This window comes from Parus major, chromosome 8 (assembly GCF_001522545.3).
Source record: "Parus major isolate Abel chromosome 8, Parus_major1.1, whole genome shotgun sequence".
NCBI classification, from domain to species: Eukaryota; Metazoa; Chordata; class Aves; order Passeriformes; family Paridae; genus Parus; species Parus major.
Window position 1 is genome coordinate 15562163 of NC_031777.1, and position 26878 is coordinate 15589040.

Sequence of the window (26878 nt, forward strand, 5' to 3'; positions counted from 1 at the left end):
GAAGAACAAGGTAAAATGAACTGACCGCAGTCTGATCCCAGTGGGACACTGCCTCACAAACTGTACTGCTCCTCAGCCAAGAAAGGCAGTGCAAAGCACATGCACTCAGAGCATAGATACAACATCCCTCATCTGCACTAGGTGAGGGCATCTGTGCTCCATCCTGTAAATTAAACCTTAGTACAGAATCAGTCCTTGGTTTCTAGGACCAAATCTTTCACAGGGCAATAAAACAAAGTACTCGGCAAGAAAATGGCAACATTTGACTTTATAATTGCCTCAACAGTAAGAAAAACATTCAGAACCTTCCGTTTTCACAACCTTATTTAAATAATATGCTAACTATCCACACACAGTGATCTGTTATGTGTTCTAGAAGCATGGCAGTAGCAGTCTACAGATGGAATTCTGCAGTTCAACATACATAATGGACCTTTCCACCTAATCTCTCATACGGCTGCTGAAACACATACTTGCATTAATTTAGTTAAATCAGAAATTCCTTCCTATTTTTCACAAGTCTAAATTCAGTAACTTAAAAGGCAATAATCTGTATTCTTGCTGTACATCAGCCACTGCATCTTATTTTGCACAACTGATAATGACTAAGGAAAAACACCTACAGTAGTTCAGACATTCCTCTTTTTATTAAAATAGGAACAAAAGTATAGAAGGAAGAAAAAAAAGACTGTTGCAATACATTAAAATGCAAAATTGAGAGCTCTGCCCATAATTTCTCCAATAAATTCACCCTGAATTAGGCAATAAATATTCAAAACTGCCAGTCTGCACAGACAGTTCAGTCTGAAGTGCACAATCCCTGTGCCAGATTCCTCTGTCCCTTCCTCTCAGGCTTGAGGCAAACGTAACAATGCAGGTTGCCAAAACCCTCCAAAAACAGAACATTCAGCCTTTTTTTACTACCCAGATTTTGCTGATGGTCCCTGCATCATACATGTATCTGAAAAAAAACTTTGTATGGGATGGGAAGAATTTCAGTTCGGGGTGGAAGTCCAAGATCTGGTCAGAGGGCTTGTACTCCTCTAACTTCCTTCACCCTCCTTCTATCAGCTTAGAAAATCGCAGAAGAAATCAGCAGCTTTACCCACTAAAGTGCATTCCATTCACTATAAAAGATTAAATATGTGAACTAGAAGTTTCCACTGAAACTTTCGGTCATTACATGGTTAGTGACAGCTTTAAGGATGCCATCAGCAGCATTTCAAAGGTCTATTGCAAAGACTAAAGTCAGTTCACATCCTCTCATAATTTCTGCTTAAGGTTAGCAGAGTCATAAGGTTGAAAAATGAATTCAGATGGAAGTACAAGGTGACTTTAAAATTCAAGTGCTATTCCTGACTAGTAATATATCTGCATTCACATAAACCCTCCCAAATCCTTAAGAACAGCCTTCCTATATAATATAATCCACTTTGAGGCTTTGTCTGCATAAGGCATTTTGGATTAATTCTTAAGACAAAAACCATGCAAATTAAAAGACTGATTTGATAAAACTGCTTGAGACCTTCTTCAGATGCTCTTCCTCAGAATCAGAGTGACTATCAATTATTCTGCCTCAAAGATGTAGAACAAGAAGCAATCCACTTTAAATTCACATCTTCACCTGACTTGAATAATTTCTTAATGGCATGTGAAGACAAGCCCTTAACTCCAGAATGACACACAGAATTTACTTGGGAGTAACTGTCCAAAATATCTCCCTTGAGAGACAGGCCCAGACATCACAACACATCAGGATACTGGTTCAACACCAAACCATTCTAAGAAGAATGCAAGAAGCCACACAATCAGAAAAGCTTGAATTCTGGTAAATGGAATTCCTGACTGTGTATTTGCCAGGTTTTAGAGAAGCATTTCTAGTAGGCACCTAGCCTTGGCTTGAAAAGCCTTTTATTCTGACACAATTATCCATGATTCTTCTCTAGCCCTTCCCTCCCCATCCCTACCCTTTCTCCCCAAGCTGCCCTTCCAAACCCCAGCCTGTTGCCCTAACAGCTGACACACGGGACATAATCTAAGACAAAATGTGAAAGCCCCTTCTTGACAAATTTTAAGCATCACCTGCCTACAATGCAAAGCAGCCTGGAACAGAAACTGCAGGTGCAGAACTAGCAGAGAAGTGCTTTGACTTTGGATGTTCCCTCCCCCACAGCTAGGCTCTCATTGTTTTTTCCTGGGGATACATCTTCAGATCAGAGCCACAGCCTGCTGCAGATTATAGATCAGCTTTGCTCATCCCACCATTCTCTGTCACTGGCAAAAAATAGCTCTGGAGGGAGAGGAGGAGGTTTTCAGCTGTTTTCTTCTCCACTTCTCTCTCTCTCCTCCCTTGCAGTGAGGGAGAAGCCATTTTCTCATGTTCATGGCTTGATGTCAGAGGAACTGTTTTCTTACTCTATAGAGCAGTAAATCCCCAGATGTGCCTGTAAAAGAAATTTAATAGTAACCACAATGTTCCAGCAGCATCCTCAGCAGCATGACCACCAGAATTTTCATGGAAGAGCTGAAAGAAGCTGACTGGCATATTATTTGTTTCCTTACTGAAGGCAGCCCAGAGAAGTGTCTGGAGCCAAAAGGAGAGGTCTGCATAGATGCTTCTAGGCACCACTGATACTCTTACAGGGTTCAAAAGAACCACAGCAGAGGGACATTTTCCTAGACAGGGTCAAAAACAGATGGAGGAAAACCATGCAATATACTATTCTTTAATTTTCTCATAAACAGTAACTTTATTCTTCTCAAAACATTGATTGACATTTGATCCTGTTATGAACAATTCTGAGGCCTCCCCCACAGAGCATCTAAGCTGCATCACATTAAAGCTGTTCCTTTCTCCTTGCCTCTAGCATATTCCTAACATGTAAACAACTCTGCTGTGCACACAAGCAAAGGCACAGCTAGCTAGTGAAAGCTGCAGCACTTAGGGCACCATAGGAACCCATCCAACCCTAATAACCCATTAATTTCACAGGGCACTGTATTTATTAACTAGCCAACTGCTATTAATGCAAATGTACATGTGAAAAGTTATCCCAGTAGAAAAACTGAAGGAACATTACAGACTTATTTTTCACAGACTGTCATGTTTCACAGGCTTTGTTACCCCTGTAACCCAAACATACAAGCAACGCCAGTCTGAATGGTGGAAGAATTGTGACAGACTAGGAGAAAGGCAAGTGTCGGGAAATCCAGCAGCCTTACTGTCTGAGGATTTCAGCTGATGTGACACCACATGATAAGTAATGTTCTTGTGGCCAAGCCTCAAAACCCATAGGGACTATTTCTAGTTCAGTTTAATAAAAAGAAAAGAAACCCCAATCTTACTTTTCACCTATTCAACAGTGAGGTAATTAACAGGAGACACCTTACAAAAGTTACCAAAGTTAATGCACAAGGATTGCACAGCCACACACTCTGTGTATGTTAACTCCCACTGCACAGGCTCTGCACCAAGACCCTCAGGCAAGCTGCCCTGGTGAGTCTGGCTCCTTAGGGCAAGTTCCAGTAGCCAGAGTCACCCGCTCTGCCATGGAATCCTCTTACAGCACTATTGCTCAACTCACCAATCTCTCTCCGAAGGCAAATCTGATAAGGTCTGGAGGAAACACCAATCCCTCTCTGACCCCTGTCTCATCCACCCAGGGGTTCTGCAATGATCCCAGAGAAAAAGCTAATGTAACTGCAACTACTTCTCTTTAGGGACTTCTCTGCCTTAGGATGCTTCCAATGGCAGGAATCCAGAGGAAAGTGGCTCTCAAGTTGTGAACTGAAAACAGCTACACTGCCAGGCTCCAAGATCAGGACCTAGAGCAGGTCAGAGTGCCTCTGATGACCATTCCATTGGTAGTTTTTTGCCCCTTCAGTTAAAACAAAAACAAAACCTGGTGATTTCTTGCTGTCCTTCTGATTTCTGCTGTCCACACCTACTTTGTAAACTGGAGCAAATCAGTCATGTCCAAACACCCACTAGCTTCCTTTGGCTTCTTTCTCACATTCAAAAATGTCAAACTATGAATTCCAGACCCTGCTTCTTCCTTCCAGAACGCCAAGTATCACCCTAGTCACACACACACTTCTCCCCTCCCACTTCTTGTCAAATTCCACTGCCCATTCTGACACCAGAGCAAGTTTTATATACTTCAAGCTGTGAAATCATCCACTTCTTCCCAGCACCCCTCAAGAGCAAGCTGCTTTCCTGTCCTCTTCTCCCTGCAAACCAGCAGGTGAACACCCACTCAATCCTGCACATGACGTTTACCAAAGGAGGTTTTGCTGGAGTGAAACAAGCATTCAAGAAGGTCTAGTTTTATAAATCAGATTACGTATTCTTCCCTGCACCTAAAATCTCATCTCCACATTTCCTATCTTCAGTGCTTTCAACACAAAGAGGTAGTGGGAGGGAGAGCTTTCTCCTTCCATATTCCGTGCCCAGGCAAATAGTGCTTTTATTACAAAGGCCAAAATATAACCTCTTTATACAAAACTTCCTGAAGTATAACTCCAATGCTCTCCTTGCAAAGGCTAAAATCCCTACTCATAGTAACTCTGCAATAACTATTATACAGCATTTATAAAGTAGTGCAACTAAATCTTAACTTTTGACTACAATAAATAATATTCATAGTCAAAGGAGGCCAAAGTATTTCATTACCTGCAGGCTGGAAAATTTAGACAAATCTTCAAAGACTGAGGCTTTGCAAAGTTCAAGGTGCCAGCTGCTGTACCTTACATACCTGACAACATGCAATGTCACAAACACCTGTGCTACATCTTAGTACCAAATACCTGGCAGCCTTTTTCTTTTTACAGAAGCCTGATCAGAAGACTACAGTCAAGCCATAGTTCAGAATCTAATGATTAAGGAGATCATTACACTGAAAATGTGAAGCACTTCAAATTTAAATTATGAATGATAGCAACAGCTCAAGGTAAGGTTATTACACATCTTCATTCACCTTTCACTCTTATAAATAAGTAAAAATGAAAGTTTGGAGAGTGGCTTTTTGTAAACTGTCAGTAAACAAATGCCTTGATCTATGTTCACCATGCACTAAATATTCAAGATTCAGTACTTAAACTGCCCAGGATTGCACATAGCATGCTTTTAATTAACCAGAAAAATAAAACACAGGCTATTACCTCTTCTAGTATCAGAGTCACAAGACCTATCTTGTATCAAAGATCTGTCCCAGACAGGAGCACTCAAGAGGGTATCAATCTACCTTAAAGGATTCCAAAAGGTTGCTAAAGCTTCCTTCACACCTTTCATGGATTGGTTTTGATTGACCCCACATCTGTGACCTTAATACTCAATACTGCTGTTGAACCACCCCCCCCCCAAACAGACATGATTTATGCTAATGTAACTGAATTCAAATGGCTCATTTTGAGTCATCCTTTCAGGGTCACACTGCAGTCAGCAGCATTCTTCACTTTTACCAGCATCCCAGCATAAAGGCAGAAAGCAGCCTGGACCCAGGCTTTCCCATTAGACACTCAGCTCAAATGCAAACCTGTAGAAATACAAATCCTTGACTGACAAACATCTACTGAAGAAAAGCAAAGAACCCATATGTGAGAATTCCTGAAAACTGGGAATGCCATTACCCATGAAGCACCTGGTATACTAGTGCACCTCAAAAAGGTCGTGAGGCAAGTAAAAAACCCTAGCACACCAAATGGGAACATTTGGCTCCTTCAAAGTGCTGTAACCTCATCAGAACACTTGAATCAAATTTGACATTTATATCTCTATAAATAATGTGTGAGGAAAAGCAAAGACAAAGCAACATTTGCAGTTCAGGGAAAGACATCAAAACAAACACGTCCCTAGTACTCAAATGTTAAACTACATGTGGGAATCTGATGATCTTTTGAATGGCTGAAAGCTAGGACACAGGAAAGGGCATCTTGCTTTTAAATTAATTATTAATCAATCTTTTCAGCCATCAAATCCCTGCAATGACTCATCCACTTGCTTTACCAAAGTCTAAACTGTTATGGGGAGACTGCAATTCCACTGGAACATTACCCTCCTGAGTGCAATACTTAACCCTGTATATATGAGAAAGGATTTTAGTAGATTCATTCCTCTCCCACATGATCATCAAATCCTCATTATACCTGGAAAGAAAAATTACAAAAAAACCCCAAAACAAACAAACAACCCCACAAAAAACAAAACAAAAAACAAACAAAATAAAAAAAGACAAAACAGTATTTAGAATTTTACATTGAGAGAAACAAAAGATAAAGTCCACCTCAGTTATTCATTGCAAAGCCAGTATTCTTTCAGTGACAGTATACACTGTAAATAAGAGGATTCACATCACCTAAAATCCTCAATTATCATGTCATTGAACTATACAACTCTTCTACACTCATTCAGACACAGTTTCTACTGTCTGTAAAGGAATTTAGAGAACTGTGGATTGATAGAAGCTACTTTTTAAGTTTACAAAATTATGAACCTGATCCTATATCCCACATCCATGCAAATCCCTTTTCAAAGTTTGACAGCTCTATTAAATAAACTGAGCTGCAAGACTGGAGCTCAGTTGGAGATACCTATGTACAGAGCTTGCTCTTTTCCCATGCTAAAATTATATCAGAACATTAAAACACATTTGCATATCTCCCACACATGTAACTTTTTGCCAGCAGTAACAAGACCACATCAAGGCTTAGAAAACCTACCAGTAAGAGACAGACTGAGAGGGTGGAGTTTCCTGCAGGAACACCCAGGCTGAAGTCCAGCAGCTCCCAGGGAAGGTGCTGCTGTTCCAGTGGCCCAATGCGTTCGAATCGGGCTCCCACTCACCAGTGTCAAATGTGAAACTCCACTCAGGAAATAAAAAGCTTCTTATTGTTTCTCCCTTCTCTGTAGCCTCCTGGCTACTACCAGGAAAACCAGTATCACTTCAACATGTGTCCATAAGAATGATTTATATCTTTCCCTTTTATTATGCTCAGCCTTGAAGCTACCAATACGAGGAATACAAAAAAAAAAAGTCTCTGCTGGGTTATCTCTCCTAATCTCTCCTTTATGGTTTTTCTGGAAATACTTCTAGCAGCAGCCCAGAGTGCTGCTGTTGATTTTATTCATGCAGAAGTAATACAAAATTCACATGACTATTGTCAGTTTTCCAGCCACACAAGTTTCTCAAAAACATCAATTAAAACAATCTGATATTCCAATTTTTACCTAAGAAAGCTATAAAAAAATTACAAAGGTAGCAGAACTTTTTCCAAAGTTTGATTTACCCATTAGCACACAGTTATTTTCAGAAAAGCTTTTCATTAAAATATAAAAATCTTGACAGCACTGAAGACTTCTGGCACTTTATTTCCTCCAAAGATGCCAGCGTGGAAAAAAAATAATCTAACTGAGCCAAGTAAAAGCAAGTAATGAAAAGTCACAGGAAAATATCTGACTTGCCATGAATAAAGTGTTACTAAGGTGTGAGAGTGAGTTTAAGTGATTTTGGAAGTCAATAATGGAATCCAGTGTTATTCAAGGTATGCTACACATTAGAAATTCTAACTTGAATGCTCAAGTTATAGAGAGTTTCCTTCTGTACTTTTCCAGCAGCCCATTTTTACCAGTCCCACCCTACCACGACATCCCAATAGCAAAGCTCAGTTAAAATGCAAGCAGAACAAGACAATTAATCTGAAACTCAAGAAAGTCAAATATTGTGCAGGAAAATTTATAAACAAGCCCCTACCAGCACTATAGTGTAACAATATCTAACAGACGAAATACAATTTCCCCAAATCATTAATACTTGTTTGTTAATGATCATGTTAGGCACAGGGAAAGTGCCTTGCAACATAATGTGATTAAGACCCAACTAGAAAAAAGTGGAATAATAAAGAATTACTTTTGTTGGTATCAAATTAGGCTAAGTACACACCACATACACAGGAATAAGATCTACTCCAGGAAGAAGGCTTTTTAACACCCGCACACTTAAGATCTAAATTACCATGGACTGTGGAATGGAAAAATGCAGAACCGCATAAAAGAAAGGCAAACCCTGCTTACAAAATAGCAGTGAGTCAGCTCCTGAGGACTGGTCTATGACTGCTATGAAAACAAGATGCACATTCCTTATGTGCACTCTGATTATACAGAATGAAAACAAGCCCATCTCCTAAATATGCAGTTAACAGGGTAGATGACATTGCAGAAAAGGTGTCAAGAAACATCATTAAAACTGTTTAACCCATACAAACTTCAGCAAACGTTTTCAGCCAGTACTGATCCACAGAGCCTTTTAACCATACACACATCTACTCACATTTGGGGCATTTAATAAGCAAGAAACACTTGTATCCATGGCCTCAGATGAGTAACAGCTTATCTTGGGGATGCCTCTAACTCTAAAAGGTCCTTGAGATATTCTTTAGAGAATCTCTTTCTAAAATGGCATGACCCTTTAGCTTGTCTAGTTCCATTATCTGCAACCAGACTATCTAGAAAGAATAGCATAAACCACCAAGAATAAACACCAAGGCCTTTTGTGACAAGCTGTGACACTATTCATATTAACAAGCCATTTAATACCGTAAGGAACAATATGTAACGTAACTACTCCACGCATTTATTTAGAGAACACAATTACATTTTCCCTCATTCAAAAACCAAAGATAAATGGTGGGCTTTCATAATCTGTCTCCCTCTTAGCAAGTGCCCTTGGCTACAAACAGCTCTCTCCCTTACCACATTATAGCTCATTTTGTTGTTGCTGTTTAGGGATATCTGAGAGCTTTCTGATCTTCTGCTCTTTTTGTTGTTTTCAGATGTTATTGGTGAATGGGGCTTTCCTGGTATATTGATTACTTCTGAGAAAAAAAAAATACATTCAAAGAATGAATGCAGCACACATGCAGGGGAAAAAACATCCAGTAAGTCAGCTCTATCAATATTATTTTGTTGACAACTATTAGAACAAGGCACTGATCACTGAATATCATGCCAGCACACAATGAATGGAAGCACCCTGTCCAACCTCTCTGAAAAAACAGAAACCTGGAAACCAGCTCATTTCAAGGAAAGGATTAAAGGTTGTTTTTTCAGGTGTCCTTGCACACTGAATCCTTCTGCCAGACATTGCAGTTTATCACTGCTAAACACTTAAACTGCAGAAGTACCTAGAGACCTCAAGCAGGCCAGGACCTCAGCATGCAAAGTACAAAACTGATGCATAATACTTGACAGCCCTTGCCTCGTCATATTTTTCAGTTTCAAGTGTTTGTCTTCCTACTAGCACAGCTATTTGAACAACCCACACAAGAAACTCAATGGCACTACAAAAACCCACCCAAGTTCCACCACCAATGCATGAAAGTGCTATCCAACATACAAGGGAAACAGAAGTAGCTCTGCCCCTCGTTAGGATATTACACATGAAGATCAAGGTAAAAGTTAAAGCAGGTTTGGGGCTTTTTAGGTTGGCATACCTCCAACCATTCTAACAAAGGCAGAAAAGGCTTTTGAAATAAGCTTTGTTTAATGTTTATGGATGAGAGCTCCAATTCTCATTTTCCCATCTCCTACAACCTAGACATATTCTTTCTGTGATGGGAAGAGTTTCTCCACTGCTACCTTCATACTGAACCCTGGTTGAGACAGAGCAGGAGTGCAAAAAGAAATGAAAAGAAAATTTAAATGAACTGCAGAGAGTGGAACTAGTGTGCTAAACTTCACATTTGCATCCCCTGAATAAGTTCCATTAAAAGTGAAAAAATATACAATAAATCTGAAATTAAGCTTAACAAAAGGAAAGAGCTCTTGGCAACCTGATTATTTTAACAAGTTGACAGCCAGTTATTTCAGATTGTCTCAATTTAAATACACATACCAGAACAGCACAGTCCAGAGGAGTGGGCCAATACATTCCTGCAAGATTAGTTGTGCTTTATGTTCCATGTTCTCCATTCTGATATCTCCCAGCTCCATCACCACCCACCCTGGCTTCACAAATACTCACCCAGATGCTGCAGAGGTTACCTGCAACTCCCCATCCCATTCCCTGAGCTGAAAAGGAAAAACTGGTATTGTTGTGAACTTGACTGCAAATTACTACCAATCAGTGACTGCCCAAGGACTAGAGAGCACAGAAAAACTTAGGAAAAAAAAGCCAATAGCCATTATCTAAAAGGTGGTGACTTGAGAGGTGACTGTCTGGTTCTATCACAGCCCACAGCTTCTTACATCTAAAGAAAAACCGTATTTCCAGTCCTTCCCATCTCACCCATGGCACAGCAATGTCTGCTGCTCCCAGCCTTCAGCAGCACTAGCAGCATCCCAGCCTGGTGTCATGGGAGGCGGCAAGTCACCAACACACACGACCTGCCAAAAAGGGAAAGCATGTGGGACTGCCAGATCCAGTTGCAAACTGGACAGCCAGACACCAGAGTGCAGCTCCGGTACAAGCAACAATCTGCTGGGGTTCTGGGGAGGAAATAGTGGAGTGGCATTTGAGCTTTGCCTCTAAAGCCTTACACTACCATGCTACCTCCATAGTAATGTTTGGAAAAAAGAAACCAAACCCAAACCTGGGGAGTGTTCCCCTTAACTAACTACCACAGAATTTCAAAACAGCACATGGTGGGGGCAGGGGGGAAGGGGCTGTACAGCACTTTCCTAAAAATTTATTTTCATGGAATTGCTTCTCCCCCAATGTTTCAAATATCAGTAATGTTAACAATCATTACATTCCTTAAATAATTACTTGAAGTACCCAAGAAAGTTGTTTTGCATTCTGCCTGGAAAAACATTTTACTTCTCAAAAGGTAGAAGATTCAGTTTATGAGCAGAAAAAAAAAAAAAAAATCACTTTTTTTGCCCAGCTCCTGCAGAATGTAAGAGTTAATGGAATGGGAAAGAGACTGATGCTTTACTGATCAAAACAATTCTAATTACACATAGAAGACTTTTCCATGTTTCCAGTAATACACTGAAGAAAACCTACTTCATGAAATGCAGTCAGATAAGCAGAAAGTTTGGGAACTCATTGCTCACAGCAACAAAGGCCAGAATTTTATATATCCAATCACCAGAGGCAGTGGAATGTTGTAATTGTAAGCATATTCTAGCACTTGAAATAATAAATAAAACTAGAGAAACGTATTATTTATTCAAATTTCAATTTTTTTTAAAAGAGTCCCATAAAAAGCTGTGGACAGAGTAACACAATATAACAGCTAAACCACAGAAGCACCAAAATAATTGAGCAACAAAGAGCTGTTTGTTCATTTTTCCCCTTGCAAATCTCTCTCTCTCTTCCCTCCATCTTTACTATCTGAGGTGCAAGGCAATAATGTTAGCAACATCTTATGGTATGTCCTCTTTACCAACATGTGCAGACACAGCACTATGAGAGGTGTTGGGCCCATGTACACAAGGAAAACCTGGTGTTGGAAAGGTCAGGCTGGACTTTTCCCCAGTCCAATATCTCCTGTGGTTTCTCAGTTGCTGGAAGTGTTTTCACCTCAACTGAAACCAAATCAGTTATGGACAAGGACTGGCAGATCTTACTCTTCGATGCTGCACCTCACTACACCGATTTAGTGCTCCAGTGTTCACTCAGCCTCCAAGAGAACAAGAACTGTGATGGCGCTGCCTTCTTCAAAACAGCATCACCTACCAAAGACAACAGACGAAGCTTGAGGGAGCAACATATTGAGAATCCCTTCCCATCTATCCAAGAGGATCCTGGGATTCCAGTCGGAAACTGCGACCAGGTAGGTATTTCAAAACAACATCACAATATGTCAAAACACACAGCCAAGAATACTACAGCCCACTGAATTTGATACACAGCCAGTACAAAACAGGTCTGTGAACACAAAACCATGCAATAAGACATTACTCCAGAGAAGGCTGAAAGAGAGCAGTGCTGCATGCTGACCCTGCTCAGCTTTTTCTCTGCTATAGCAAGCTGGCGACAAGCCCTGCCAGCGCCATCTCCTTCCTCCCGAGTGCTGTGTCGGTGCCACCGCCCGCGGCCAGGCTGGGCTCAGGCTCCAGAAGGACAAGCTGGAAGCAGCTCAGCTCACTGACCCGTGGTTGTGGGGACTGGCTTTTGCTATCAGTAATGGACAAGTCTCCTGTCTAGGCAAAGAAATATGAGAGCAAAAACAGTGAAAAAAAACCACCAAAGTGGGACTGCTTTCCAGCTATTTCCCAGTTTCTGTCTCTAACAATAACACTGAAAATTCTCCTGGAAGGACAGGAAGAAAGAAAAGCTAAACCAACATGAAAATTGTAACATTGGAGCGAGATACACAAAAGTTCTTTTCATTGCAAAGAATTAGTCAAAATGACATCCATATCTGCACTAAGGAAAACATTGCTTCTGCCTTGAGGTAGCCCTGACGAAAACACTGTGGCAAGCAAAAACCAGTTTATCATTTTGGAGGGAATTTCAATCAATTTAATTGATTTGTCAATTAATAAGCTTCTAATTACTGCTTCTGGTATTGAAACACACACAAGGGAAAACAAGCCTTGCTCTCCAATCCCCTCACCATACCTGCTCCTGGCAGTGGGACAGCAGGACCAGCAGTCATTCTGGTTTCCAGTCGAAGGTCAGCATTGCTGCTTATTATGTGCGTATAGTAAACAAATAGCTTATACAGACAAGTTGTTCTTAAAACAAATCAAAAGCACATCAAGTGAAATGTGATCTAAAACAAGCCAGCAATGTTTCAGAATATCACTATTTCCCCTGGCACTTCAGATGGAACTTCTGCAGCTGCAGAAATTCCTCTAAAATAATTCAAGACTTAAAGCTTATGCTCCCACAAAAAGAGGTTTCCAGACAGAAATGTATTATAAATATATACACACACTCCATCACAGTAACCAGACCAGAACACTTCCACAGGAAAGCCCCTAGCAACACTTTAATATTTTGTCCATTGAACTGTATCAGCCAATATTTTTTTCCTGCTTCCCAACTATGCCAGCAAAAATCTTACTGCAAAAGCCCTTCTAGTGATTGCAATTTTTTTCTGCCTGCATAAACCATTCCTTTCACGGGACATGGTAAAAGCAGTACTAACAAAAAAACTCCTCTCATACCAGTACACCTGAGAAGGAAATGGTGAGACCAGGTGACAAAAGTGTGCAAGCAGGAAGGGTGAAAGCAAAGGAGAGCATTGCATCAGTCTAGCTTATGTGTACAGAAAAAGGCAGGAAGCAGTAACTGCCCTCATACCACATTTGCGCCAGCAGAAACTAAACTGCAAAGTCACAACACTACTACAAGAAGTAACAGCACAAAAACATTGCACTCAGGTCAGACTGACCAACTGGACTGTGATAGATAGATCTGGTATTTTGTTTTCTGTTCGGATTTTTGTGTCATGTTTTGTGTAACATATAATCTTGAGAAACAAACATCACCTAGAAACTCAAGCATAAGCCATTCCATTTATGTTAAGTGGATACTAACCCTATTCACCCCAAGAGTTCAACTGTCAGTTGTGTTAACTGTTTCACTGCTGATAAGATACTTAGCACAATTTCTTTGCTAAAATCTATCTCAGAACTCTAAGCCATCTGTAAAAGCCTCTTATGAGAAAAACCATCCATGTATCCCCCATCCAGGAGTAAACAACATCTCCACTTATCCTAATGAGCATCCTTATAATACAGACCCACCCTGGCAATGTAAAAAAATACTCAGTACTAAAAACACAAAAGTGTGGGATAGAAAAAAAAAAAATTCAGACAGATTCAGTATACTTTTAAAGACTTGCCTGCCTGTGTTTCCACTCAAATATAAATCCTCTCTGCACTCCCTCTTCTTTTTTTTTTAAATTTTTTTAAACCCCAGATCTGCTGCAGGTTATCCAGCCTGCCACATTACATCAACACAGAAACCAGTAAGGCCTGGCTGCAGAATTTAGGTCAGCTTGTCTGTGGAGTACAGAAGGTCTTCCACACAGCCATGAATTTCCTAGTAATGCTTCAATAATCCCTCTTCATCCTGCTACACAGTTATTTCACTAGGAACTGCTAGCTTTCCTCTAACTCCCCAACAAAGACTCTCCACAGGAGGGATGTTTGCAGACGAATGAGCCACTATCTCTTCCTTGGGAAGCAGGAAGCTGGTTGTTGAATCAAATAAATGCTGATTCTTATTTCCCAAGACAAAAAAAAAGTATTCACAATGGATGCTAGAAAAAGAGTCTCTATCTTTTAACCACACCAGGAAAGATATAATCACAGCTGGAAATTACCTCTAGCACTTTAGGCATAATTTTCTTAACGGATTTTAAACAAACCCTCACTGCTTCCACCTGGGTTAATAAAGAAAAAAAAACAAAAAAACCAAAAAACGTGACTAATAAATTCAGACAGTCTAAGCAACAGAGGCTGGTATTTCTGGAGAGAAAGCATCTCTTGAGATGAAAAAATATTGTGCCTCTTCAAAGGCTGCTCCCTCTAACAGTAAATTGCATGCCATTACTGTCTCAAGCATTGTACAAGCCCACATAAGTAGTAGCCTTATTCTTAAAGGATCTCTAATAGTACATAAAAATATGCAAAGTCTTTTCAAAACATGATCCTCAGAGCACGAGTTCCACATAAACTGGAAAGCACAATTACATAAGACAAAACCTCCAAAGTGAATAAAATAAATCAAAACCTTGAACTTCTCTGTCTTCATACAAGATGAACCTAAATTTTCTCAAATATGACGATCTGAAAGATATGACTGCAAGAATAAATACCACTTTCCAGGAATGGTTACAGATATCTCAGCAAATGAAAACATAGCAAGCAAGCTGACAGCTGGTTTTGTCTTAAAACCCATCAGTCTGCTACCTCTCTGTGCCCTACAGTTCCCACATAACATACTGCTCATCAAAAGCTAGCACTGCAGTCTCCCTACTAGAACAAAGAATAAAGCTGAGGAAAAGCCTTTCCTCAAGACGTCAAACTGCTCTTCAATATTCAAACATTTGTTAAGAGTATCCCCTAGCCCATTCTTTATAACTTACATGAAGCCTGAAAATGGTATTTGGAAACCTGTACTGAGCTGTACTGCATGTTAGATGTGCAAATCATATACCCCACAAAACATGTTGCACTCATTTATGCTCACCTCAGATCTGTTACAGAACTCAGACATGTAACATGCATCCATACCTGGCCACACATGTAGCTGTCCTTACTAGGCCTCCATTGCATCACAGATGTTAACAAGACCTTCTAAAGAATGTAGCCTTTTATAACTAATCATCATCCATAGCTTAACTCTGAATCAGACAACTTTTCCCGTTACTAGCTCAGTACCTGATCAGGCTGTGCTTCTCCGCCCTCCTCCTCTGGCTTCAGCTGGGCTGAGCGCTGGCTCCTGAAGGCTCCAGCAGCAGGAATACCAAGCCAGACTCTGATGATCACTTTCTCATTTTGACAAGCGCCTCAGACTCCTCCTATATAAAAACAAACTGCTGTGAATCAAACTGGCCAAATAAAGCGGTCAAAATAGCGGGGGTCAGAGGAATGCCACTCTGCAACACAGACAACAAAAGTTACTCATCCTTTTGCTGACAGTGCTTCATCTCTGGGGAAGAGTGAGCACATCCTTGTTTTAATAACTTTGGAACTACTCTAAATGACTTGTCCTATACTCAAAGAGCATAGATCCCAAATGAGCAATTTGTCATTTCCCACACATTTTCTTAAACATGTTGGCTCATCCTAACTTAACCAAGAGCACTGCTATTTCTACACCATCACCTCCCTACAGCACCACGAAACCCAGACCAGACCTCAATGACATGAAAGCTGCGCAGTGCACGTGCTCCGCACAAACACTTTCATGACATTTCAACTACTGCATTACAGCAAAATGCCAGGCAAGCAGACCACCTAGAGTCAAATGAGCTGCTTGGAAAAATCTCAGCAAAACACATCAGTCCTCTGGGATGAACAACATAGAGAAGAAGTGGGATTGTCCTCCTCCTTCTTCAGCCCAAAACTTACATCACCTAAGAGTCAGTATGGCTGCCTTCACCTCCATAGACTCAGAGGCTCCAGGGCTGTGCAGAGCACACAGATGGAAAGCAACAACTCAGCAAAAAGAACAGCCAGACTCCAGCAGGTAATTCATGAATATTTATTTTAGTTTGTTGCTTATTAAGTATGCCTTGTTATAAATCAAGTATTTTACAGTAATTGCCTCCAATCAACAAACATGGGGAAAGCTGCTATGTAAACCAATGCTGTTCCATATCCAAAAGGAATCCCTCAGGCAGGATTCTACAGGACTCTCTGTGTGCAGCTGGCTGGCTGCCACTGCCTCGCTGTCCTTGCTGCACCCCAAGCAGCACTGCTGTGTGCCCAAGGCGTTCCTAGCACTGCCAACCACAGCATACTGTGCCAGGGTGCCAACACCAGTGCAGCAGGCACTCACTGCAACAGCAGCAAGCCCCAGGTACACAGTGCAGGTACAAGGACAGCCTCCAGAGCAGAGGATGCTCCACAGCCACAGTCAGCTGCATTCCCTGCTTCAGCCCCCAGCCCACTGCCTCCACCCCAGAACTGTGCTGCCCTAAGGGTCTGCACCAAGAGCAGTGCACTCACCCTTGAGTGCACTCACTTGAGCTGCACCCAAACCACTGCAGAAAAAAATTCAAACAAAGCCCCCCTGAAATCACCCTCCAGTTTTTTCTGAGGCATTTTCAGGGGTGGCACCCCCTGGCACTCAGAAGCACACAGGAACAAGCCGCCCTCTGTCAGGCTTTCTGCTGAGATAATTTTAAAGGTCAGCAGGAACCTGCTGTTCCAGGTTTCTTCTTAGAAGTACAGACCCAGGATAAGGAGATGGGGAAAATACTGTCAAATCATCAAATAAAATATGCCTCAAACTTTTTTTCTTGAAAGGCCTTGGGGTGGTCAAGTGGTCTCAGGAGAAGCAAATCCTTTTATGCAGAACTGGAGTTCTCAGAGACTCCAGTTTTTTAAATACAAGGAGCAAAAAACCTGTGAGTATATAATTTCCAAAAATCTACAGCAAGTAGGCTTCAGAACAGACCTTTGGATCATACTTGAGGTCTAACAGAAAACACTCATAGCCACAGGGCCATTCACCTTGGCTTCTGTAACCCTTCTTTTCACGAGGTCAGAGAGCCATGTAAGAAGGGCCTAAACAGAGTTCACCATGCTCTCCAATCCCTCCTCAGCACCGCCCCCAAATGCAACAAACCATTTCAGAAAACAGCAAGCAAAGGCAGCTCCCATCTTCAAAGTAGCAGGACTGTGTTTTTGAGAATGTATCAGCATTTAAGGAAAGGGGCCAGGAGTGTCTGAACAGCAGCACCACCACCACACTTGGTAAGGCGTGGAAGAATAGGAGAGCTTATCTTCTAGAGCTGAATCACAATCTGAAAGCCTGCTGAGGTCCATCACCACCACCCTCCTCCCCTTCCCAGAATATGCTCAGCACATGGATTGGATCATACCTGGAGGAAATGTAAAGGATAACAAATGACAAAACACTTAAAAAATCTTGGTTTAAAGCAAACAAAAGAAAACAACAAAAAACAACAACAAACCAAAAACCAATCTAAAAGCAGTAAAAGCAGAAATTCTTATACAAATGATAGAGGTGCATAAGTAGATGTTTGGGCTATGCCAAGACCAGTGAAGGATTCCTTCCCACAGTTCTTACCACAAAAATTCTCATGGATTTTGTTCCAAATCCCATTTGACAAATTCTCACTTTATGCTACTTCCTTCACCTCCCTCCCCCACTTTTGAAGTGACAACCTCAATTTATTAAAATAAAGCAACATCTTTCTTACAGAAACATCTGCTTTGATACAAGAATACACACCCACTGGTACAGTCAGTTTGTGAGACTGTGGCTCTGAAGGGGATTAAATAAGGAGCACATGCACAATTTCTCTTTTAACCTCGTCCCCTCTGGTACTCATTCACTTCAATACTTTTCTTTCAGGGCCCTACAGCACAGGGAAAGACACCACATTTACACCGGGAAGGTGGCATCAGCCAGTGCCAATTTCATCTGAATCACAGCCAGGCACTTGGCACTTCAGGCATAACACGTGCAACCTCCAAATGCCACATCCTATATACAGTAGCCTACATGTGGCTGCCTCCATTTGTACAGTCACTTGATCAAACAGCCTTTCCCATTAAGGAAAACAGTATTTCTGAAGCTTTTAACAGGGAAATAATCATTGTTAAGAGAGTGAAAAAAACCCAAACAATGCACTTAGAACAAATCATTATGAATTCTGTAAAGAAAGGAAGAGGAAAGTCACAGTATTTTGGGGAAGAAGTAGAGATTTTGGAAAAAAAACCCAACAACCTCAGCTAATTAAATATATAAGCAGTGCCAGTCATTATAGGTTTAATTTCAGCACAACTGAATAATTCTCAGTTCTGCATATATCTCCAAGTACCCAGACAACGGCAGACATTTGACAATCTCTTCAGCTAAAATGCCATCTTCCTCCCTTGCTGCTGCATAAGAAAAACAACAAACCAGCACACAGGAAAAGTGTCATGCCATCAAAAGAGAAGAAAAACCCCAGCACAGATCCCTACTGTAGAAATACTGTCAAAAGTAGCATGTAACCTAACCAGATAAATACCAGATTTTGTTGCTATCTCTGAATAAGTTCTGCAATTAGCTGAAGCTGATTTGTGGCCACGCTGCTACTTAACATTCCTGCTCTCTCCATGGTGTGTGCCTGGGAAAGGCATCTTGCCCAAAGCAGAGGGTGGGCTGGAAGGCAGGACTTCCCCTTTCAACAGTAGTGCAAGCTCAAATTTGCTCCAGCTGGTCTTGAAACCACACTCCCCTTGGAAAGCACCTTAGGCATTGCTCCTGCTACATGGGAGCCAACTGGATCCCAGCACCACTCCCTGCAGAGTTCATTGTCCATTCTAGGGCCTTGCTGCAGCTTTTCACATGACACCCAACACCCAGTTTAATTTGGGAGCTCCCTGTAATTCCTCCCTTCCCTTGGTGGGCACCTCCTCTTCCCCCATCCATGAGCCAGAGGTTGTGTGCAAACTCCTCCCCACTTCCTCTCTCCTGCTGCAGACAGCAGGAATATAGCAAAGACATCAACAAATCAAACCTTGCTGGTCAAGCAAGCAAAACTTCAGTGCTGCAGCTAACTTTGTTTGCCCCACAGGCAATACGAGAGGGGGCTGCTGCTGGGAGTTCTGGTATTACACCCTTTAGCAGATAGCAAACCAGATCTAAGATTTCACAAGTTCAAACAGCAAACAGGTAAATACTCAGCCACTGAGGAAGTCTTAACATGGATGAGGTGACAGAAATCAGCAGCTATGACAGTGTGGAAGAGCACCATCCCCTCAGTAGAAACAGCAGAGAAGGGGCACTCTGCTCCCCATCCTGACCAGCTGCACACTGGTTGTTTCCAGGCTGCTCTGGGCCACTGTGCACATGGATGGACTACAATATTAAAATACAAATGAGGCACGTGCAAAGCATTAGTCAAAACCAGGCTTGTACTAATTCAACCCATAAACTTCAGGTACCCATTACATTTCATGCAATTATTTTTTTCAAACAATTTGCTTCCAAGCTGACTCCAAACAGGGAAAACTTGGCCACTCACTGTGAGCATGAAAACCTTGTTTCTGGAATGAGGCACCCTCAAACAAACAGAATTCATACACTTTCCACTTGCAGAACATTATATATAACCTCATGCTTTATAATTTTATGTTACATTTACTCACACTTTTCTCCACAGTTTCGTTATCTCCTTTTCTTTGCCTCACTATTACTATTTTCCTTGGTATTTTTACATGTTTCTCGTGTTTTTATTTTCAGGCTTTACTATCTTTGTTCTCCTTTAACTCTGGCCTCAGTGATTTCTTTTTTTAAAAATGTTTCTTGGGTTAAACTGATCAATGCTAATAACAACACTCTTAAATTCATCTTTCAGTCTAAGTACGTCCTAAATTAACTTTCACAAAAAATAAACATAAAATAAATACAGTTTTAAACACCAGAAAAACAATCTTGTCCAAGCCTGTGCATTTTTCACTTTTCTGAATGATTATTAGAACAATTTTGTTTCTCTCAGTCCACTGCTTTTTCTAAGTACACTTTTCTTCCATTACTCTTCTGTTAGACACTTTCCTACCCACTTTTCATTGGGACACCAGCACTGATTAAACTCACAATTTCTGCAGAACCAACGAGCCTTCATGTATCTGCATTCCTCCACTTCCTTGTTTCCAGAGCCAATAGATTTGTTGTCAGAAGAACAGGAAAGGAGAGAAGCAAAACTATCAACCAGTTTTCCCTTTCTTTCTACTATCAAGGCAAACAAGGCAAAACTTGAAGAAATTTAGTATGGGTTATAAACAACCCAACATTACTTAAAAAAACTGAATTGCATGAAGAGTTTCATTTCCCTTTTGTCAGCTCCTCTGCTAAACTAGGTAGGTTAGGCTTTATTTCTTAATTTAAATAGTCAGAAAGTAAGTACATAAAAGTTTCTGGATGGCAGCCATTGAGAGGAAGCCTGTATGTGGACTTCTCAGTTTGTATTTTTAAACACCAGTCAGATTAAGCGTGAAGTCTGGCTCTTCTGTGCATCCTTGATGAAGGCAATTGCTAATGCATGTGGAAAGCGTGTGCAACCACAGTGGTGCCTGGAAACAAAGCAAGCCAGTGCACTACCTCTAACACTGCTCCCTCAAGTTTTAATGCAGAGACTGTCAGACCAAAGCAACTCCTACCCACCCTTTCCATGATCTGTACACAAACCACCATTTACAAATATGCAATATGAACTTTTTTCCCCTCATTATTCACTGATATTTGCAATGGTTTAGTGGGAAAATTTATACAGAACAATCCAAACTACATCAGCTTAACACCATGCTCCTCTGTGCAAGACTGCAAAGGCAACAAAATGTCTATTACATAACACTTCTGTATAAAATATTAATTTTCACAGAGAAAGCTCTTGAACCGAAAGGTTATTTTCAACAATTAACGAATCAGTGTTGTACAAGCTTGGTTATTTAATCAGTGCATTTGAGACAGGTAACAAACCATACATTTTATTGACATAACATGAAAAAAATCAACTTTTGATGATCAAAATATATCAATCCCTCACACACACAGATTCAGTAAGCCTGCACTGGGGTAATTGCGAGCATCAGCATTTTTTATACAAGTTCTCACACCAGCTGAAAGCATGTAAGCTTCCTTTCCTTCCTATCCTGCAATGATGAAGAACAGGTAAATACTCAGACATCATATTCATATACACATCCCATGTTCTATACTTGTTCTGTCCTTAAAGCTGTAATCTCAGGTTGGAAAATCACTGCAGCAAAAGTAAAGTGCTTCAAATTTTTTTTCCATACAAAAAAAACCCCCCATTTTTAACAGGCATGTTGGTATCTGTGCCATTGGCCAGACTTGAAAACATGAGGTGTGGCAGCCCTTGCTTCTGTAGAACCCAAGGGCAATCAGGAATACCTTTTATAAAGAAATTTATTTCAATGCTGATTTGTAAAGAATGAAGTTCAACAGAGGAAAAAAAGACAAACCTATATCTTGGCTGTGACTTTGTAGCCAATAAGTTGCCTGAGGACAGGCCTGTCTCAGTGCTTCATCAGAAGGACTATAAAAAGCCTTCATGTATGGAGTTTTCCTTTCTCTGTGTATCTTTACATAGTGAATGCAAGGAGAGGACTCATCTTGAGCATCACTGTCTCCAGCAGATGGTCTCATCATATTTACCAGTTCCATCTGAGTGTCACAGGTAAGACATCTAAAATGGCAACAGACACTTTAGTCCACCTCACCCCTGGTCTAACCACACAGGGAAAATCATCAGGAGATACGACTCAAGACAGAAAAATCCTGAGCAAATGAATAGAGAGATTTTGAAACTCCAGTTTGAGAACTATGCATTTTTTTTTCCAAATTTACATGCACAGCAAACAAACAATTTGAGGAGATACCTGCCAGGAAAAGGTAACAGCATTTAATTATCTGTAGTGCCCACCCCCTTAGGTCTGAGAAACCTTCCACTGCAATTTTCTGGTCTTCTAAGTAGATCATCATAAGACAGAACACCCGAGATGCCTAACTTTTGACAAGAAGACCATATACAGAGGGGGTTTTTTGGTGGTGGTTTTTTTTGTTTTGTTTTTTTTTGGTTGTTTGGGTTTTTTAATTTTGTAACACTAACAAGGAGCAAGGCAGATCACAAGAATCAGACTATTTCTTCTTCTACTGATCACACAATACAAAAAGCAAGACCATGATGAATAAACACAAATGCTATCCTCATCCAGAGCTGGATGCCACATGCTTTCAGCCTGGTTATTTCCTTCTGCTTCTTAATCAGAGTTACCTTCAAGAAAAAAGGGCCTCCAAAAAGAAAAAAATATCTGAGCAACAACGATCCTTGCTCCTCCCTAAGGGCGGCTGTATTTTACACCACGATTGCTTCTTAAGTCTTGAATGTCGCAATTACTTCAGTCTCGGAACAAATCACTTCTGAGGAAAGAGCTCAAGTGGAAAGAAGGAAAATTACTTTTGAGGCTACATGAACAATATAGTTCTGTATCCTGATTTATACTTGAAGAGGGAGAAGAAAAACTAAGGTATTTCTTTTAAAACAGTTCTAACAAATGAGTCCTTGGTGCAGCCATACTCACTTCCCATACTACTGCTTGTCTCCAAGTGTTGGGCAAAAGTGGCATTTTGCTGGCTTGATTTCAAGAAAGCAAGTTTTCTCCTTCCAAGGATATCTCCCTGAACATTCTGGCAGCTGCTACATGAACGTCTTTTAACTTCTCTTCCTATCCATTTCCTGAAGGGAGACAAGAACCTCTTCTTGCTACAGGTAAAGAGAATATAGAAATAAATTAAAAGAGCTTCAGTTCTTTTAATGAAATAAATTTGTGGTAAGAGAAAGATTGAAGCAGTGTCAGTTAAAATTAATGATGTGGAAATTAGTATTACTGACAGTATTAGGTGCCAACTTCACTTGTGACGCATTTTCTTCTTAACATGCCAAAACCAAGATGATTCTCAAAAAGTCAAACACTAGAAATCCTGGCTTTGTTCTTTCCTAAATTTGTTTCTAATCTCTGAGGGGAGAAATCGTTTGGCAAGCAATTGGTATCTATTCTTTGTTATATGGTTAAAAGAAAATTGTACTCAATTTGCTCCAACCAAAAGATCTTGAGCCAAACCCATCCCCAATGCAAGCAAGTCAAACTTAAAGAACATAGCTCAAAGGGTTCTCAAGGTTAGAGGCACAGGACAGCCTTGAAACACTAATTACAATTGCTTTCACAAAACATAATGCTAGCAGCTGCTAGAAAACGGCATTTCACAAACACCTTTCTTCATATTTCAGCCCTGTGTGGACCCACAGCAGCTCATCATCACAGCCAAGAATAAACACTTCCAGGATTAAGCAGCGCTAACATGACCCCAAAGAGGCTCATGCATGCATGTGGACTCATGAAGCTATGCATACATGGAAAATTAGTCATGGACACAAGTCTTAGCCTGGTGAAGTCCACAGACTTTTCACTGCTTCTTAAAACAACATATTTGAAATGTCAGTTAAGCAAAAGCACAGACAAGTCTTTATCTAAATGTAAGGTTTCTGGGGAAAAATAATTCAATTTTTCTTAACACAGCAAGAGCTTTTTCTTTTTATGTTGGTTAGGATGTGATCTTCCCACCACCAAGAGATAATAAATAAATAAATAAAACAGAAAGGAAAAGAAACCACAAAAGGAGAACTGTGCAGTCCTAATTCGATGCTAGCAACAAATGGAAGAATTTAAATAGCAGAAACTGAAATTACAGGTCTTTTCTTTCCACTTAATGTTACTGTACTATTATATGTAACATTTGCATATAACAAATATTGCTAATCATGTTTTGTGATATTTAGGGATCTACAGCAACTCTGTGAACTGGAAGATGAAGACTGCTTTTTTGAAAGGAAATTAAAACCTTCAGAGTTCATTATTTTGTGAAATACTTACCCTGGAACTCCAGTTTTTTTTGGCACCCGGTTGAGAAACTTGTTTACTGAGTTCCTTCATGTTCCCCCATTTGTGACTCAAGCTACTTCTCAGCAAAACAGCCTTCAGCAGCCACACACAGATGAAGTGCTTCAAGCCTCAGGACAGTAACTCAGTGATCACAGTGCCCGTGTACCTGTGCCAGAACTCCCCTCTGGCTCTTACAGGTGCAGGAGAAAGCAAAGGGAGACCCTGGGCTGAGGTGCTGAGTCAGCACTCTGTCTGCACAGCAGCCCAAGCCAACCCTCAAGTACGCCACAAAAGCAGGACCTGACACAGCTGCTGGTGCCATCAGAGAGTACACAGCAGGTCAGACACTCAGTCTGTGTACAGGGCCTGATCCAAAACCCACTTACTGCCACTGGCTTTAAAAGACTTTGAATGGTACCTCTATACACAGAAAAAATGGGAAGATCTAGAGAATTTAAAAGAACCAACTTCAACCCGGGAAACTTCAGTACAGTCCCTTCTTATAAAATTGCGCCAAGCCACAACACACACGGCTGCAAGTGCTTTTGACCACAGGGGTGGATGTATCCTTTTCTCTACCAGCCTTTATTCTCTTATTCTCCTGTCACTGGCAGAACTTATTGCAAGCCCAGCACAAACAGCACTAGCTTTTTCACTCCCTATCCAGGAATGCAGTCAAGAAAACTGTCCATAAACAGGAGGCAGAGCTGTGGTATCTTTGTACCACCACTCATGTATTGCTACAAAAGAGAAGGAGACAACAGGCACAAAGGGCTAAGAAATAACTGGAATACAAGAACTACATTTCAGGTGTACAGCTATGTGTTACTACAATGTTCACCAGTTAATTTTTCCAGGGCAAGCACCCAAGTGCTTTCACTCTCTCTGCATTGTTATTATAGAGGTTGGCTCCTATTAATAATTACCTTCCTCTGATTGCAGCACACAGTCTTTCTTCATTGCTGGTACTGCTACTTAGAATTCCCTTTCCAGATCTCAACACACCGGACAGATTACCATCCCCTCAAGGATGTCAGGATTGGTAGAGATATCTATTGTGCCTACCTGGATCTTACAAAACAAATGATGGCTTAACACTGCTCCCTTCCCCACATAACCTCATATAGCCATTGTAAACTTTTAATCTTTTGTGTTGAAGCAATCACAATTACAAATGAAAGCATCTATTTAATATTCCCTGCTATTATGTGCAAGAAAACAGACACAGCAAACAGACAAGTGTTTTTGACACAAAGCAAGATACAGGCAAAGCACCAAGTGAGTTTACTATAAAGGCAATGCCTGTATAGAGACACAGGAGAAAACTGTGTAAAAAAAAATACAGCCAAAGAAGCAAATTCCTAGGTCAGGACCCCATAAATCAGTTTCAACTAACAATAAAAGGTTTATAGAGCATTTGTAAGACACAAAGAATAAAGAGGATCCTGGCCCCAAGTAAGGCTTGGTGAATTAATTTAAGATGACAATCAAGAACAAATAACACGACACCAACCTTACCCTAAGTTTGAAGAAAGATGGTTTCCTTTGCCTACAGGAAGAGGTGAGGGAAAAAAAACAAAACATCGCCACCAAAAACAACAAACAAGACAGAAATAAAAGAAAAAACAAACAAACAAAAAACCAAAAACACAGAGAAAGGGACTTCGCTACCCCATCTGGCATGAGAGTGCTTTTTTGATAGCTCAGAGCTGTGGGTTTAAAATCTCAGCTCTGCTCATGCAAATTTCTCGCATCCTAAAGCCCTCTCTCTCCCAAACAAACAGGCATTGTCACTCCCCACCTTCAGTTTTAGATGCAGAAAATACTACCCTTTCCTATCACGGTCACAGACATAATGCTGAAAAATACCCAAATACTTCCCTGTAGTGTTTGGGGATTTTTTAAAGCTGTAACTGGCAAAGCTTACAAGTAGCAGGCACCCCAAAGTGCTCTCTGCACCAGCAGTTAAGTCAAGTAAAACATCACTTTCAGCACCACCATTACAGGAAGTACTGCTAAGACTTATCCACCAAACAACACCACCACCACTACCGTCCTCCATTTTCAAGTCTGAGTAACCTATCTCATGGCTCTTACACACTGGGAACGTCCAGAGGAGAAAGTGCCACGGGCTGCAGGCGTGCTGTAAACGCAGAGCCTGAATCCCCCCAGTGACCGCAGACCAGCTCCCCTAAAGGATGCTGGGCAAAGTCACAAGCCTTCTGCGCCTGAATTCGTGTCTGTTTAAGAGCAGTGGCAGCACTTGTGACGGGGGAAATGGAGGTTGCAAGACAGGAGCTGCTGTGCCAGGCTCAGGGTTCCTAAAGGAGCGGGAGTCGGTATTGCCACGTACTGGGGAGCAGGGGGAAGGGAGGAGACGCGCCTCGAAAAAAACAGAGATGGTTATCTGACAAGGGCTGGTTCTGCCCTGAAGATGTGCTTTATTGATTGGCTTGGGCCCCTTTAATCTGCGTGTGCTCCAACACGAAGCACAGCTGACCCCACACAAAAGCCGCACAGCTGGCGGCCCCCAGAGGGGCCGGATCCAACCCCACCGGCCTCGAAAGGGGCTCGCGGTCGCAGCCGCATTCCCCAGCACCACGCCGTGCTCCCAGCCCCGCCGCTGCCCCCCGCCCCTGCGGGCACGTCCTGCGTGGATGCGCATCCCGCGGGAGAACAGCGCGACGGGCGCAGCCGCCCGCGGGGTCCCGTCGGCAGCCGTGCCGCCGAGGCACACCGGCGCTGGCGGCAGCACCAGCGAACCGGCCCAGGCCG

The 26878-nt window shown here is 41.4% G+C and overlaps 1 protein-coding gene across 5 annotated transcripts in view; it reads right to left on the bottom strand.

Annotated features, from left to right (window-relative positions):
* LRRC8D (leucine rich repeat containing 8 VRAC subunit D) overlaps positions 1-26878 on the bottom strand; it is a 52940-nt gene that overhangs the window by 25713 nt on the left and 349 nt on the right. Inside the window, exons 2-4 of one of the 5 annotated variants that reach the window (XM_033516302.1) lie at positions 22745-22926; positions 22438-22595; positions 15338-15477 (exon numbers count right to left, since the gene is read on the bottom strand). The exons of 1 other annotated variant lie outside the window; for it this stretch is intronic. The gene's annotated coding sequence lies outside the window, so the exon portion shown is untranslated. Of the gene's footprint in view, positions 1-15337; positions 15478-22437; positions 22927-24094; positions 26558-26878 lie in introns of those variants that run through there. 3 more of the 5 variants (XM_033516301.1, XM_033516303.1, XM_015636010.3) reach the window with 3 other exon arrangements.